The following is an 18,345-nucleotide window of genomic DNA, read 5'->3' on the forward strand; positions in this document are numbered from 1 at the left end:
GCCAAATACGCCAGGTCCCTTGAAACATATGCTGTGCAGATGTTTCTTCCCTGCAGTGACTGTGTCAAGCAGCAAGGTTGGACCCGCTCCCGGCAAGCCAAGGCATGTCGGTAAGCTGCAGGATGCAAATTTCAATGATATGAGCCTGTGGATTCTGAAAAGCCACAGCTTTGTCAATCCTTATCTGAGACAGAAGAGCAGCTACCTCCCAACAATGAAATTCAAGTGCTGTGGTGACATTTAGTAGGAACTCGATTAGAATATTGATGTCATCCTGAAGGCATTCCACAGTGTAGGCCATGTTTTCCCTTGTTGAAGTCACAATTTACCACCACCTGCTTCAATTCCATGGGTTATCTTGAAAGATGATGCTCCTTTTGTAGTCAGACTGGATGCAAAATGAAGCAAATGAGAGGTTCCTAAGTTGTTAGAGTGCTTGTACCTACTGCCTGCTTTAATGAACAAATGAACTCTTGATGAAGGAGCATAGTTTACCAGAGAAGCAATAACTAAACCATTTGGTAATTTGGTAAACCCAAGGTCCTAAGGATGTGGAGACACTCCTTCAAGGGTAGTCGTGGCCTTCATTTTGGGAGCAACTTTGAGGGAATAAATTCTCAAGAAAGACCTGGCTCCATTTAGCAGCTGCATGGCCCAGAATTGCTCTGACCTACTGCCACTGGCAATGTAAAGGAAAGCAAGATTGTTGCGGACCTGTACCCACTCATCTATTGTTGGGCATTTGGGTTGCTTCCATATTTTCCTTCTTGTAAATAATGTTATAGTGAACATAGGGTTGCATTTATCTTTTCAAATTAGTGTTTTGGGTTTCTTTGGATACCAGTATATATCCAGAAGTGAAATCACTGGGTCATAAGGTAGCTCTGTTTATATATATTTTTTAGGAACCTCCATACAATTTTCTATAGTGGATGCATCACCTTGCAATTCCACCAAAAGTGTTCCAGGGTTCCTTTTCTCAACACCCTCACCAATACTTGTTATTAGCTGAGTTAATAAACGCATTTATATGTTGTACAAAAAGTCACAAAATTCTAAGAAATTGTATCATTATATACATAATTGTTTTTCTAATTGAAATTAAAAAGCAGTCAAAATGACTTCCTTGGGCAATCTAGTGTTAATGATGATAGTCATTCTGACAGGTTTGCGGTGATTTCTCATTGTGGTTTTAATTTGCATGTCTCTGATGATTACTGACATTGATTATCTTTTCATATGTCTATTGGCCATCTGTATGTCCTCTTTGGAAAAGTCTCTTTGGGCCCTCTGCCCATGTTTTAATTGCATTGTGGTTTTTGTGTGTGCTGCTTATGTGTGTGTTGAGTTGTATGAGTTATTTAAAAAAAAATAAATTTTTGATATTAACCCCTTATCAGATGTATCATCTTCTTCCTTTTTTTTTTTTTTTTTTGGTGGTTTCCTTTGTGTGCAAAAGCTTTTTAGTTTGTTGTGGTCCCATTTGTTTACTTTTTCTTTCATTTCCCTTGCCATAGAATATATAATAAAAAATACCACTAAGAGAAATGTCCAAAATGTTACTGCCTATGTTTTCTTCTAGAAATTTTATAGGTTTTGTTAGTCTTATATTTAATCCATTTTGAGTTTATATTTGTATACGGTGTATGAAGGTGGTCTGGTTTTATTTTTTAGGATGTATTTGTCCAGCTTTTCCAACACCATTTGTTGAATAGACTGTTTTTACCCCATTGTATGTTCTTGCATTCTTTGTCAAATATTAATTGTTCATAAATGTATCCCAGTGCCATGCTGTTTTGATTACTATGGCCTTGCAATATAGTTTGATATCAGGTAGCATAATATTTTCAACTTTGCTCTTTTTTTCTTTTTTGTTATTGTTAATCCTCACCTGAGGATATTTTTCCCATTGATTCTCTTTTAAAGAGAATGGGAGGGGTAGAGACAGACAGAAATATTGATGTGAAAGACACATAAATTGGTTGCCTCCCGCACATGTCCCAACCAGGGCCAGGGATCGAGCTTCAACAGAGGCACATACCCCTGACCAGAAACAAACACATGACCCTTCAATCCATGGGCCCACACTCTAACCACTGAGAAAACTAGTTAGGGCTGTTTTTTTATTCTTAAGATTGCTGTGGCTATTTGGGGTCTTTTGTGGTTCCATATAAATTTTAGGATTATCACTTCTAGTTCTGTGAAAAACACCAATCTGTGAATCAATAGATTGCTTTGGGTAGTATGGATATTTTAACAATAATATCGTTAGTTATAACTAAACTATTCCAGGCCTCTTGTTGGTCTTTTTGTCAACTTTCATGCCAGTGAATTGAAACAGATAGGTTGAAAGATTTGGTTTTAGACCTATATTTGCTTTTTACTAGTTTTGTGGACCTGGAAAACTTACTGGCCCCTCAGAGTTTGTTTCCTCATCTATAAAATAGGACAATCTATTTCCTGGACAGATCACATTTTTCTGGTGAGGACAAGTAATATATTGAAAAACCCATATGTAAGTTAATTGCTACTTTTCTAAAATCTTATACATATATAAAGTTGTTTTTAAAGATCCATTTCAACAACAAAACAAAATGCTGATCCATCCTTCACACTGCTTTTTAAATTCTGTGTCTACCTTTTATATAATGATGCCCTCTGCTGTTCTCTTGTATATCTTTCAGACCATACAGGAGACATAGTCTATCTTCATTCTACCCAAGACTATTAGAATGGGAATGATACATGGCTATCAGTTAGTCTTATTTTAATATATCTGTCCAACTTTATTTTAAAAATGAGAGCAAAATATGGACATAATGGTGAACTGCCTAAAATCAGTCAAATCAAGACCAAAACCTAGACTTCTAGACTCCAAAATCACTGTCCTTTAGTTAGAATGACAATATAGAACTATTAAAAACTATGGAGTTTTAATTAAATGTCCAAATAGACTTTATTATTATGCCCCAACACTTGTTCTTTCTCCTTAATTTATTATCAACATTAAAAGGTTATTGGTGGCATCCACCCAGTTACCCAAGACAGAAACCTGTTAGTTTTAATTTTTCCTCCTCCTTTACCCACCACATTAAATGTTATGTACTCTCTCTATTATGACTTTAAATATTCTACCTTCTAAATACATTTCTACCTTCTAAATCTAGTAATTCTTCCTTCTAAATCTATTTCACCCTCTTCTTTATTTGGACTGCCATCATTTAAGCCTTCATCTTTCTTTAGCCTGTGTTATATCAAAAGCCTCCTAAGTTTTTTAGCTTAGGTTAACTTAGCCTACATTCATTCTTCATTCAATAAAAATTTTGCTTAAATCCTTACAATGTTCAAGGCAATATGCTAGACATGGAGAATTAAAATAGAAACAGATATTGTGTTCTCAAAGACTCTAGTAGAGATAAATATGTAAACAAATATGAAATTTTGGTGCCACCAAAATAATTTATTGATGAGACAAAGCTGAGTTTATTCTTTCCACTGTAAAGGGAAGTATTAGCTCAGCATAGATTTAGTAGCACTTTTAAGTAGTGAAGGTGAAGTCAGGATATCAATAAAATTTTGAAGTCTTTTTTAACACTAGATTGCCCAAGGAAGTCATTTTGACTGCTTTTTAATTTCAATTAGAAAAACAATGATGTATATAATGACAGAATTTCTTAGAATTTTGTGACTTTTTATACAACATATAAATGCGTTTATTAATAATTGTAGTTACCTCCCCCTCCTTCATTTCCGGTATATATATATATGTGTGTGTGTGTGTGTGTGTGTGTGTGTGTGTTATACCTATATTGCCTGAAAGCAGTCATTTTGACTGCTTGGGGGGGAAATTTTTAAAAAAGTGCACAGAAGAAGAAGGCCGCCGAATTTTGAGGAACGATTGGACAACAACATTACCGGAAATACGTGCATTTATTGGGATTTTATATGCTCGTGGAGCCTACGAGGCAAAAAATTTAAAACTCAGTTATTTATGGTCAGCAAAGTAGGGTCCCGTATTTTTTAGAAAAACTATGGCCAGAGAAAAGTTCAAGCAAATCCTACGATTTATTCGTTTTGACAAAAGAACCGAAAGAAGTAGGCACCTACAAACAAATAAGTTTGCCTTGGTTTCGGAAATATGGGACAAGTTCATTGAAAATAGTCAAGCTGGCTGCAGACCACAAAATAATCAAATGACTCTTATTGTTGAATTGAGTAAATTTCTTATATGACCAGTTCGGCTCTGTATTGAAATAACAGTTTTCATTTTTTTTTTTCGATTACCGTCACATGATAACATACAAGTACATGATAAATTGTCGATACTTGATAAGTTGCAGTTGCTCAATAAGCTAAACTAGTACTTGTTATTCAAATCTTTATGCAGTGATACTTGTTCTAATGAGTTGTTTATTTTATTTCTTTTGCGCCCTAAATTCATGAAAGAAATGTCAAATAACTTGTTATATAACTGGAAATAATATAAAAATATTAAAAATTAATTTTAAACAAATTTCTTTACACATTAGTTATTCTTTCACAATGCAGTCATTTTGATGGCTTTTGGGCAATATAGGTATATACTAAATTTCAGTCTTTCTAGTGTTAAGGCAAGGATTTAAATGGAGGAGGAGAATTGACTATAATCGGGTAAGAATCATGTTACAATAGTTTAAGATTGATTGACCTAGCAGGTGAGGATTTTGGAGAGAGAGTTCCAAAGAGGTTTTGGGTGTAAATTATTGGTTGATGTTTTCTGTTGCAAAGATGGTGGTTCCTTCAGTAAGTTCCTGGGATGTAACAATAAAGTTTATTTGCAATTTTCTTTCTGGTCAAGAATTTTATAGGATAATAGAGTTGGTGAAAAGAGTAGAATAGTAAAGTCATGTGAGGTAGACAAACTGTGGTGGTAGATGGTTTCACTTATCAGAAGGAAGTACTGAAAAGCATTATAAACACATGTATGGGGTACTATGGGAGGATGGAGGAGAGAGTGGGGAATAATTAGAAAAGGTTTTACAGACATGAACTACTTCTTAAAATGTAAATAATATTCCATTTATAGATATACAACATTTTGTTTACCCATTCATCAGTTGATAGACATTGGGTTGCTTTCACTTTGGGGCTATTATGAATAATGCTGCTATGAACATTTATGTATACATTTATTGTGAACATACATTTTCATTTATCTTTGGTACAATATACATCTAGGAGTAAAATTGTTGGGTTATATGGTAATTCTATGGATTACTGTTTGAGGAACTGCAAGACTATTTTCTAAAGAAGCTGCACCATTTTACATTTCTACCAGCAACATATGAATTTTCAATCTTCCTTACATTCTTGCTAGCATTTATTTGCCATGTTTTTTTTTAAACTATAGCCTTCTTAGTGGTATTTTATTGTTGTTTTGATTTGCATTTATCTAATAACTAATGATGTTGAACATTTTTTCATGTGCATGTTGGCCATTTCTATAACTTCTCTGGGGAAATGTCTTTTCAAATCCTTTGTCTGTTTGTTTTTTTTTTCGATTTTTAAATCATTTTTTATTTTCAATTACAGTTAATATATTATTATATTAGTTTCAGATGTACACCCAGTGATAACCATTACATAATTTAGTAAGTGATCATCCCATGGATCTTGCACTCATCTGACACCACACATAGTTATTAGACTATTATGACTATATTACCTATGCGTACTTTACATCCCCATGGCTATTCTGTAACAACCAATTTGAACTTCTTAATTCCTTCACCTTTTAAAAAAATTGATTAAGGTATTACATATGTGTCCTTATTCCCCCACTCATGCCCTCACCCCCCGTTTGTCTGTGTCCATTGGTTAGGCTTATTTGCATGCATACAAGTCCTTGGTTGATATTTCCCCCTTACCCCCACCCTCACCTACCTTCCCTCTGAGGTTTGATGGTCTGATTGATGCTTCTCTGTCTCTGGATCTGTTTTTGTTCATCATTTTGTGTTGTTCATTATATTCCATAAATAAGCGAGGTCATGTGATATTTATCTTTCTCTGACTGGCTTATGTCCATTTGGTTTTTAATTACATTATTTTTCTTTTAATTGTTGAGCTGTAAAAGCAAATTACTCTGGATATAAATCCCTTATCAGATATATGATTTGCAAATATTTCCCCATATTTATGATGTCTTTTCACTTTTTTGATGGTATATTTCAAAGCACAAATGTTTTAATTTTTTATTGAGATGACAGTCACATAACCTGAAATTAATCACTTTAAAGTGAACACATTCAGTGACATTTAGTACATTTAAAATGTTGTGCAATCACCACTTTTATCTAGTTCCAAAATATTTTCAACATACCAAAAGGAATCTCTGTAACTTTTAAGCAGTTGCTCCCCATTCCTTATTCCCCCAGCCACTGGCAATCACCAATCTATGTTATGTCTCTATGGATTTATCTATTCTAACTAGCTCATATAAATGGAATCATGCAATATGCGATTTTTTGGTGTCTGGTTTCTTTCACTTCCTATAATGTTTTCAAGGTTCTTCTACATTGTAGCATGTATCAGTACAGTAATTACTAACTTAACATTGTTGATAGGGTCCGCAACATTAAGTGAACTGACTATAATGAAACCAATTTTTACCATAGGCTAATTAATACCAATAAGAGTTAAGCCCTGACTGGTTTGCTCAGTGGATAGAGCGTTGGCCTGCGGACTGAAGGGTCCCAGGTTCAATTCCGGTCAAGGGCATGTACCTTGGTTGTGGACACATCCCCAGTAGAGGGTGTGTAGGAGGCGGCTGGTCGATGTTTCTATCTCATCGATGTTTCTAACTCTCTATCCCTCTCCCTTCCTCTATGTAAAAATATATATATATATATTTTAAAAAAGAGTTAAGTTCCTAGGTACGTCAATCCTAATATATAAAAATCCAGGGTCCATAACATCCAAAACGACCAAAGACAGGCTAGGGAGCTGAGGGAGCGGGAGCTGATCAATCAGTGGCAGCGGTGACTGGCCAGAGGCTGAAAGGTGAACTCTTGGTCCCTCCTCCCACCTCTCAGGCTCCAATAAATGGTGGCAGAGGCGGGCAGAACTGGGGACTGGCTCCCTTAGTAGTCGTGCAGGTTCTATCTCAAGAGGACAGGCCAGGCACCAACGGACCAGCACTGCTGGCAAGATCCCGACAGCGCTGCCGGCCTTCTGGAACTTGGGCTCGGGCACTGCGGCCACTTCCCCTCCTTAGATGCTCCATAAGGAAGAAAGGATACCTCCAGCAGCACCAGGGGCGACCAGCAGTGACTGCTTTCCCCATGCTTCCTCCAGGTCACTTGAGCCCTCCCTGCTCCAGATGAAGTGTAATCACTGCACACAGAAGAAATGTAGTAAAAAAATAAAAACCAATGACCAAGGGCCTGCCTCCACGAGCTCTCAGGAGCTTCCAAGCATTGGGCACCCTGACTATTTTAGGGGCTTCAGGTGAGCGGGGGATGCAGAGGGGTCAGGAAACCACCCTGGAGGTGGGGCTGTTGGTCTGATCGCAGATCCATCCATCCTGCTGTCTGCCAACAGCCGCCTCCGTGAGAATGGGAGAACAAAGGGAGAGGGCTGTTCTGCAAACCCCAGAAAGAATCCAGGGTCCCAGGAACTTTGCCCTGCCTGCTTACACTTTCGGTTTCTCCCCTAGTCAGAGGCTCCGCCTGAGAGACCCTGGGCAGGCGCCTGGTGCAGCCAACTCTCTGCATTTGTCTGTTCTTTGTGTCTGTCTGTGTCTGTCAGGCTGTCCCCAAGCTTGTCTCCACTTCTAGAACTAAGCTTCTGGTATAGCGACGACCCACAAACCCTCATCCTTTTCCTATGGGAGGATACTTGCTCCCCACAGGGTACACCCCTTGACCCCCTCCTCCCTACCCTGTGACTCCTGAGTACCCAGAGCAGTTGCAGCATCCTGGGCCCAGACCAGTGCCAGTGCCCGCCCACGTGCCTGCCCCTGCATCCAGCTTCGCTCTCTTCCCCTCGCCTGGCCCCAGTGCCCTGGGGCCTGCTGCCAGGCCTGCTGCTCTTCCCTTGCCACTGCCAAGGGTGCCTCTGCCCTCAAATTCTTGGAGCCAATTGATCAGATTCTGATTCACCAGAGGGCTGTGTGAGTGGAAAAGCTCCTAGGCTGGGAGACAAGTAACCGGTATGAACTGTGCTCAGGGGCTGGACAGTGGCTGGGCACAGACACCAACTTTGAGGTGCCAGGTGGCTGAAGAGAGCAACTGCTGTGCACATCTGTGCTGTGGGGCCTGCCGGCCCCTAAGCGTCTGTCTGGTGGACTCCAGGGACCGAGAGATGGAAGTACAGTCACCACCAGGCACCACCATTGGCCATGTGCTGCAGACCTGGGATCCCTTCTCAAGTTTTCCACTCAAGATGCCGATCGCCATCCGATCCTGTGAGTGGTGGGGCCCTGCTGGACCTGTGGCTGTGCTGCTGGACCTGTGGTTATGGCGCAGACACCAACTTTGAGGTGAAGACTCTGGATGAGTCCCACAGCGTGGACCGCATCAGCAAGCAGTGGGGGAGAGGGGGCTTCTCCAAGAACCCCTCAGGAATGCAAATGACTTTGGCTTGCAGTTCCTGCTGGATCTGGATGTGAGTGAAGGCTGTACTGCTGGGAGCCACATTCCTCATTGACTACATGCCCTTTGAAAAGCGAGGAGGCACTGGGCCCTCTGTCATCACCAGTTAGATGGCATCTGAGGGTGAGGACCATCACCTCAGCCAGAACTCAAGATGATCTGGCCTGGCCTGGTCCCTCCTCTGAGGCATCCCTTTCCTCCATGTAACTGCAGAGGACAGACAAGGAAGCCTAAGAGGCTGGGGACATGGTGCCCCATCCCTACCCTACTCCCCTGGCACAGCACCAAAGATGGCTGATATGGTCAACCACCCCTGTCTCAGCTTGACCAATTTGTTCAGCCTCAGAACGTGGCACTCAGAGGGCATCCCTACTTCCCCAGCAATGGCTCTAGGGCCTCGGCCCCAGTGCAAACCTCCTCTCCCCCTTAGCCCTCCCCACAGCTGGTGCTTGCTGCAGCTCCGTGTGCCTTACTTAATCACCCCTTCCTTCCCTGTTCCTACAAAGGAGGCTGCACCTTTGTATGATATATTCATATAAACTTTGTAACATTTTGGGGGAAAACACAAACAAAAAAATGATGACCAAGAGAATGCCGCAATCAACATTCAGAGTCCGGCTCAGGAGAACGGTGAGAAGGGAGACTTCCATAAATTGGCCGATTCCAAGATATTTCTGAGTCACTGCCTGGTATGTGACAATTGTGTGACTGCAGAGGAAGGAGTCCAAGTTTCTCAGCAGTGGTAAGGACCAGCGAGCAGGCAGGCAGTAAGGAGCGAGGGGTTTCGGACTGCGAGAGGGTGCAGGCTGGGCTGAGGGACCTGCCCCCCGCCCAGTGCATGAATTTCTTGCACCGGGCCTCTAGTGTTATATAAAAAACCAAGATTAAAGGAAACAATGTTATTTAAGGATGTGCTGTACTTCATCCCTTTAGATATAGCTGAATAAATTGGGAACTGTGAGTCCTCCAACTTTGTTCATTTTCAAGATTAGTTTAGATATTTGGGATCCCTTGCAATTCCATATTAATTTGAGGATTTGCTCTTTAATGTATGCCAAAAAAGCCATTGGAATTTCTATAGGGATTGAGTTGAATGTGTAGATTATTTTGAGTAATATTGCAGTCTTAACAATATTAAACTTCTAATCCATGAAAATGAGATTATATTCCATTTTGTTAGCTGTTCTTCAATTTCTTCCAGCAGTTTTGCAATTTCAATATACAAGTCTTCCATCTCCTTGGTTAAATTTATTTCTAAGTATTTTATTCTTTTGAATGCCATTATAAATAAAACGATTTTCTTAATTTTTTTCATACTTATCATTTCTAGTGTATAGAAATACAACTGATTTTTGCACCCTGTAACTTTGGTGAATATATTTATTATCTCTAATGAGTTTTCTGTGTGTAGATTCTTTAGAAAGCTGAAGTATTTGTATATAACCTGTATTTTTATATAGGTTACAGCAAGGTGTGCCTACACATGATTTTATTTGTGTGTATTCAGCATGGTGTTAGGCATGTGGCATATTTGAGTTTTGCTTTTTGGAACTTCCTAAGATTTTCCCCCAAATATTTTCTATCAGTATAGGTTGAATTCGTGGATGCCTACTGTATTTATTTTCTTGTCTAATAGATTTGATGAGAACTAGTATATTCAACATTTTGAATACCTGTAGTTAGAGTAGATATCCTTATCTTATTCCTGATATTTGGGGAATATTTTCAGTCTTTCATCATTGAGTATGATATTAGCTATGTGTTCTCACAAATGCCCAATATCATGTGAAGGAAGTTACTTTCTATTTTTATTTTGTTGCAAATTTTATCAAGAAAATGTGGTTGGCCCTGGCCAGTATTGTTCAGTTGGTTGGCATGTGATCCTCTACACTGAATGGTCACTGGTTCAATTCCCAGTAAGGGCATATACCCAATTTGAGGGTTTCATCCCCACCCCCCACCCCCATTGGGGTACATATGGGAGGCAACCTATCGATGTTTCTCTTACATCAGTGTTTGTTCTCTCTCTTTTCTTCTCTCCTCTCTCTCTAAAAATCAATAGAAACATATCCTTGGGTTAGGATTAAAAATAAAGAAAAGAAAATTGTGAAAAGTAATTGTGATCAATTACTTTTTCTGCCTTAATTAAAATTATCACACAGTTTTATTCCTCCCTTCTGTTAATGTGATGTATTACATTGATTAATTGACTTATGCTAAACCACCCCTGTCTTACTGGAATAATTCCAACTTATTCTGATCTTTTTAATATACTGATGGATTTTCTTCATTAGTGTTTTGTTGAGAAGCTTTGAATCTATATTCAAATGGAATGTTTGTCTTTAGTTTTCTTGTGATGCCTTTGTGTGGCTTTGGTATTGGGGGAAAATTGTCATTATGCAATGAGTTAGGAAGCGTTTTCTATTTTTTGGAAGATGTTGAGAAAGTTTCATGTTCTGTTGTATATATGCACCACTTCTTTATTCATCTATCTATTGATGAACACTTAGGTTGGTTGCTTCCATATCTTGGCTATTGTAAATAACACTGAAATGAACATAGGGATGTGTATGTTTTTTTGATTTAGTGGTTTGAGTTTCTTCAGATAAATACCCAGAAGTGGAATTGCTGGGTCCTTCTTGGTCATTTGTTATATAGCTTTTGTTTTAAAGTCTATTTTGTCTAAGTATTGCTACTTCAGCTTTTTTTTCTGTTTGTTTCCATTTTCATGAAATATCTTTTTCTATCCCTTTAATTTCAGTTTCTGTGTGTATTTTGATCTGAGTGAATCTCTTGTAGACAGCACATGTAAAGGTCTTGTTTTCTTATCCATTCTTTTGATTAGATAATGAATTTAACTGGGGAGATCAACTACGATTCTATTGGTGGCAGTGATAGTGGTGGTGGTAGTGGTGGTGGTGGTAGTAGTAGTAGTAGTAGTAGTAGTAAGAATAAAGAGATGGGGAAAAATAAAGAACATGGACTTAGCAGGAGGAGGGAGGAATAGGAAAACTAGAAAGTAGCTGGGCTATGAATAAGAAGGGCATCCAAAAACCCAGCAATGGGTCTTTAGCTTTTGCAGAAAGAAGAAACAGAACAACTTCAATAGTGCAACAGCTGGCAATGACAACATTCTATTTGGAGAAAAGTCAGATGGGTGGGGCAGGAAAGAGAGAGCACTCAGATAATTGATAGAACGGAAACAAATTTTAAAGAAAATTCCCATTTTACTGTAAAGGAAACTTCAGAAGTATGAACATAGATGAGAAACACTGCTCACATTCTCTTGGGGCTTAATCTCTGTCTCAGGCCTACTATAAGACCAGAGATACTCTGATCCTCTTGGTTCAGTGTAAAGAATGGGAAAAGTCTAATTTATCGCTGCTCAGAGAACATGAACAGTTTATTAGGAACTGTGACAGGCCTGTGGAGATGATAATTAGAGAAGAGAGTGAATCTCAATTGCCTTATTGAAATTGGATTTTGGGGGGCAGTGGGGTAGAGTTGAATGATCACAAGCTTTGTAGCCAGACACATATATCTGAATCTTGACTCTGCTACTTTACTCCCTGTATGCTTTTGGACAAGTTATATATCCTCTCTGAACCTTGAGTTTTCTCTCTCCAAAATGCAAATTATATTAATTTCATAAGGTTGTTGTGATAATTAAATGAAAGAATGTCAGCAAACCACCCAACACATTGTCTGGGAAGTGTATTACTAGGTGCTCAGTATGTTCCAGTTGCTTTCCCCAGGCTCTTATCACTGCATTCTAGGCACAAACTGGAGCTGTCTCCTGATTCTAAAGGCTTTGACCCAATAATTCTACTTCTGATATTCTATTATGAGGAAGCTCCTCAAAGAACAGAAGACATTTTGTGATCAAGGATATTCAGTGAGTTTTTTTTTATTCCAAATTGGTTATACACCAAATTATTATACAACAAAATATTAAAGATCATTGCCTTTGGGTGGAGAATTATCAATAACTTTATTTTTACTTTTCTACCTTTCACATTACATGACTTTTATACTAAAGTTTAATTTAATTACAGAATACTTTTTAAAAGGCTCTTGAGAAGTACTCCACAGCAAACAAAATGGTCTACAACTATATGTGATAATATGGGTGAATACCACAAGCATAATACTGAGAAAAAGGAGCCAGATGCAAAAGAATACATAGTGTAAATTCAATTTATATTAAGTACAAAATCAAGCAAAACTAACTTATGCTATTAGTAATCAGGATAATGGTAATTCTTGGAGGGAGAGTGGTAGTAACCTTTGCATCTGGCTCCGTTTGCTCAACATTACATTTGTAAAATTCATTGTGTCTGTAGAGATGGGGGAGTGACTGAAAAGGAGTATAAGAGAGCTTTTTGGATCTGGATACTAGGTGTGCTCAGTTTGTGAATATTTATCATCCTTATGAATACTGTTATACTTCAATAAAAATAAAAAATAGAATGATGGATAGATTAATAAGTAGGTAGATAGGTAGGTAGATAGAAAAATGAAAGAAAATGTACCGAGTGAATGCAAATCATCATCAGTGCCTTATCTGGAAAGTCATCTTTAAAACAAAGAAAAACCCTTGTTTTGTCCACAAGATGGCGCCATTGGTTTCCTGGAAATCAAATTCCAAAGTGCTCTTCAGCACATTTTTAAGAACCAAATAGTTGGTGTATTGTCTTAGAAGAGAACTTAGAGAGTTTAAAGTCCAGCTTTCTTTAATTTTCCAGATAAAAGAAATAAGGTTGTGGAAGGATGACTTGCCCAAGATCACACTGCTGGTTAGAAGACCTTAGGCTGAAAACCCAGGTTTTGGGGCTATCGGCTTGCTCTGTCACACTTAACAATTCCTATTTTCAGCTCTTTTTCCTTCCTGCCATGATATGGAATAAAAGGTTTATCAATAATAAGTGCACCTTCCTTTTTTCCTTTTCGTTAATTCTCACCTGCGGATATTTTTTCCATTGATTTTTAGAGAGAGTAGAGGGAGAGAGGGGGAGAGAAAGAAACATTGATGTGAGAGACAGATCAATTAGTTGCCTCACATATGCGCCCCTGCAATCCAGGTACATGCCCCTGACCCAAAACCCTTAGTTCCACAGGCAGATGATCTAACCAGTGAGAAACCGGCCAGAGTATAAGTGACCCTTCTTTTATAACTCTAGAAAATAGAACTCTCATATGGAATAGAAAATTCATGACTAGAATTGCCATTATTTTCAGGGTCCAGTGTGAAATTTCCATATATGGACATTTAAAAACATCATATGGCCAATTCTGCCTGAGCTGGCTTAGGTTTCTACTTCCAAGTTGTGAAGGATAGACCAGACATGCTCTGTCTATTTTCCTCCTTTTTCTGTTTGTTTTAGCCTGCCTTCCTTCCTTCCTTCCTTCCTTCCTTAATATATTTTTGTTGATTTCAGAGAGGAAGGGAAAGGGAGAGAGAGAGATAGAAACTCCCTCCCTCCCTCCCTCCCTCCTTCCCTCCCTCCCTTCTTAGTCTCTTAACTCTGAGCCACCAATGTTTCTCAGAACCAAAAACTCAAAATCAAATGTAATGGCTTTCTTGAATAGACCAGACCTTAGCTCTGTGTTGTGATTGATTTGTCAATGTTGCAGAGGACTTTCAGGAGAGAGCTCATGTGGCAGATTAAAGTGTCAAACTAAGATGAAAGATCTCTGTCCTTGTAATCTGGACCTTTTGACAGGCTCCAAGATATGCACAGGAATCTTTTTTGATCACCTCCAATTTAAAGGTGGGCTTCTTATATGGGAGCTAGATAGATTGAAACAAGGGGTTATCCTCTCTCTCCCTGGAAATGTTTGGCCATGTCTGGAGACCTTTTTCATTGTCACAACTGGTAGAAAGGTGGTACTGGAATCTAATAGGTGGAGGCCAGATATGCTGCTAAACATCCTACAATGCACAGGACAGCCCCCCCAAAACAAAGTATTAACTAACTACAAATGTCAGTAATGCCAAGGTTAAGAAACCCTGCTGTATATAAAATTAGATGCAAGTGAAATGTCTTTTAGATTTCTCAAGCAAGCCAGATACCTTTCCAGCTCTGTGAGAAATAAAATAGGTAGTGTCTAACTCCAAGGTGAGGACCTATAGAGATATAATGCAGTTGATTTGGGCCAATCCATATTTTATTGTATAGTTTTGCTTTTTAATTTCTTCCTAGTGCAGAACTATTCAAGTCAGTTTTTAAAACATTGAGTGTCTGCAGGAACAAGGGAGGCACAGTAACTGGTGAGCCAAAAAGACTCTCAAGGGCATAAGTTACAAAGTCAGAGAGTCAACCTTAGCCTGAGATTTCCCTTTCTTGTGCATTCTTTCTAAATGGTGACAAAGGAATTTGAATTTTCTTTGAAAGATCTGCTGAACATTTCATGGCATCACACATATTTCATATATTACCCAATGTCATTACTATCATCTCTATATATAAAAGCCTAAGTGACCGTTTGACTGTTTGACTGGTAGCTATGATGCACAGCGACCACCAGGGGGTAGATGCCTGGCCTGCAAGGATCAGACTAAAACCAGCAGTCCAACATCCCCTGAGGAGGGGTCCCGGATTGCAAGAGGGCTCAGGCCAAGCTGAGGGACCCCCTCCCCCATGCATGAATCCATACACCGGGCCTCTAGTATAACAACAAAGGATGATTGTTGGCCCACCCTGCATCCCACTGAGTCTAGACTCTAGTTTCTCTAAGTCCTACCCCTAGTCCTAGTCACAAGCAAGCAGAAAAGCTTATCAGAGGGAAGTCTCCAGTTACCAGAATTCTTGGTGGCTGAAGGAAGGCTTCTGGTTTATTTATTTTTCTAGGTAACTAGAGGATAACCAGAAAAGGTATTGTTGCTAAAAAATCTTTCTAATATGTGTGTCCCTTTTCTACATTAGGAAGTAAGAGAACCTGGATGACTAGTTTGAAGCAGATGTTTCCATGGTTTTATTCATTGTCTTGCTCATCAGTGACCCCTATCCAGACCTGGAGATAGTAATTGGAATATAAGAACTTTAGAAGTAGTCCAGTCCCTCATTTTCTAAATGATGAAACTGAGTTACAGAGATCAGATTGAGCTGAGGTCATAGGGGTCACAGAGCTGGAAAGGCATAAGACCAGCTTCAATGTGAAAAAAAAATATATATGTGTTTTAACTGGGAAGGAAAATAAATAATCTTGCTTAAGTTGAAAGTTCTGGCTAGTATAAATAGAAGGCATAAGTTTTCCTGTTCTTCATTCACTTCTTCTGTAAGTACCAGCCAGAACTCTACTGACAAAATAAAGGACTGAAGCAATTTTCTGAATCATTTCCACTAAAACCCCATTGCATAGCTATAGTCTTTAAATATATGTGGTGTGGCTATAAAGTAATGTGACCAGTTTCCACAAACCACACAAGAAAACTGGGCACACTATTATATATTCATACTGCATGCTCTGGATTTTCCATGAATACAGGGGACAGGAAATCCAGAAATAACCCCCAAACTTGTTTTGAAGCCAGTTTCTACCTCCACCTTCAACAAATCTCTTGGAAAAAGCCACTAAGGAGAAGTAAAATGGACTTACCCATGTCATCACATTTCTCCTTATCTTTTCTCTTATGCATGCTTATTTTATCATTTCCTGATGCTAATATCAAGGCAAGTGACAAGTTCGAAAGGAAGGGGGAGAGATGGCAATTGAAAAATAGTCTACTCATAGGGTAAAAGACACAAATTACAGAACACTAGCAGTGATGCTTACACTTCAAGAGAAAGATGATTTGTTGGCTTCTCCCCCTAGATATGCTCAATAGCCTTACAACTCAAGGTGTGGTCCAAGGACCTGCAGCATTGGCATCACCTGAGAGCTGGTTACAAATGCAGAATCTCAGTCCCCTATGGCATATTTCAAGTTAAACGAGATCTCCAAGTGATTTGTGTATACAGTAAAGTTTTGTGAAGCATTGATGTAGAGTATGGTGAGAATAATTCCGGCTTAGGATTGGAAAACCAGGTTTCTCTTCCTGCTTTTGCCACTTGCTGGTTTAATAAATTTGTCCAAATCACTCCTTCTTTCTGAGCTCCAGTTTTATCATGGGTACAATGAGGGAATTGGACTAGAAGACCTCTGAGGGTCTTTATGCCCCCAAATCTAGGTTCCAACTACCAGTGGACACCTGACCTTGGATGCCTCCTTGTAAACACATCAACTTCCTTCAGATTAGCAAAGTTCATGATTGAAAACCCAGATGGTAAGACATTGGCTTTTGGGGCATTTCCAACTCCTCCTTTCAGTTTGCCCCAACCTTACTGGCTCTTCTAAGGATTCTGAGATGGGATGGTCATGGTTATTATCATGCTCAGTTTTTCAGAGTGAGTCTACATGAAGCAACAGGAGAAGGCAGCTATGCCGAAGGTGGGAAGGAACCAACATCTGTGGCTGTCCCCCAGGAACTGCAACAGAGATACATTTCTAGGATGAGGAGAGCTAGTAACAGCTTCAGAAGCTTGTCCGAGTCCACCTACCAGTTCCTCTTCACAAGATCACCTAAGAAGCACTACATTTATCTCCAGTGTTAATTTTTCTCTTTCTGCTCTTCCATCTCATGGACCAAGTCAAGTTGGCCCTATTGCCACATAGTCAGGGTTTGGCCCTAGACTTACTATTGAAAATGGGCTAAAATGCGGCAGAAGAGAAGCATCACCTCAACTCCAGGGTCATATTCTGTAGAAAGTAAGATATTTGAGTGGCTTATCTTGGGTGCTTCAAACCTCAACTAGCCATCTTCAGACTACTGTTAGTTTGAAGTTACTGTAACTACTGTTACAGTAACAATTGCTGCATATAAACCACCCCAAGCTTTGTGACACAACAACAATTTTATTATGCTCATGGATTTGGTGGTTTATGAATTTGGGCAGAGATTGGCTGGGTAATAGTTTTGCTCCTCATGATATGAATTGAAGTCACTTGAGGTACTTAGGTGATAGGATAGTATGAAATCCAAGATGGCTTCCATGTCTGGTACCTTGGTAGCAATCTCTGGAAGACTGGAACTGCTGACATTGTTTCCTAGAGTGCTTACATGCGGCTTCTCTAGTATGGCTGTCTCAGGGTTATTTAAATTCTTTCAGTAATATAGTGTCACCTTTGTCACATTGTATTTGTTGAAGTAGTCAGAAGACTACTTTGATTAAAAAAAGATGGAACACAGACTCCAAATCTCGATGGGAGGAGTGTCAACGAATTTGTGGCCATAAAACAAACAAACAAGTGAAAAAAAAAAAAAACCCTGTACCATACCCAGGAGATAAATAACACTGAGGAAGCACTCTTTATTCAGTCCTTGATTGGACCATGTATACTTCCAAGGAATCCTTTTCCCCCTCCAGCATGGGGCCTATATAAGAGGGTGAGCTCAGAAGAATGCTGAGGATGCTCTTTGGTTCTTCTCTCTATGGCCCACACCATATTGTTCTTCACTAGATTTTAGAACCTAGCCTACAAGGAGGAAGTAAAGTGAGTGCATAGGAAAAAATGTTCTCTCCCTTCTCTCTCACCACCCCTGTCTTTTTTTATAAGACCTATATGGGCTAAGTCACCCATTTCCTGCCTCCTTTCCCTGGGCTGCACCTTGGTCCTGTATAAATTTCCATGAGCTAGGGAATGGTATGTTACTTCACTTACCCTCTGGGATCAG

The 18,345-nt window shown here is 39.2% G+C and overlaps 1 pseudogene; it reads right to left on the reverse strand.

Moving 5' to 3' along the window:
- The window catches only part of LOC102772977, a 1,858-nt pseudogene extending 1,207 nt beyond the window's left edge, over positions 1-651 (reverse strand).
- Positions 652-18,345: the final 17,694 nt, after the last annotated feature.

Source organism: Myotis davidii, unplaced genomic scaffold (genome assembly GCF_000327345.1).
Source record: "Myotis davidii unplaced genomic scaffold, ASM32734v1 scaffold1362, whole genome shotgun sequence".
NCBI classification, from domain to species: Eukaryota; Metazoa; Chordata; class Mammalia; order Chiroptera; family Vespertilionidae; genus Myotis; species Myotis davidii.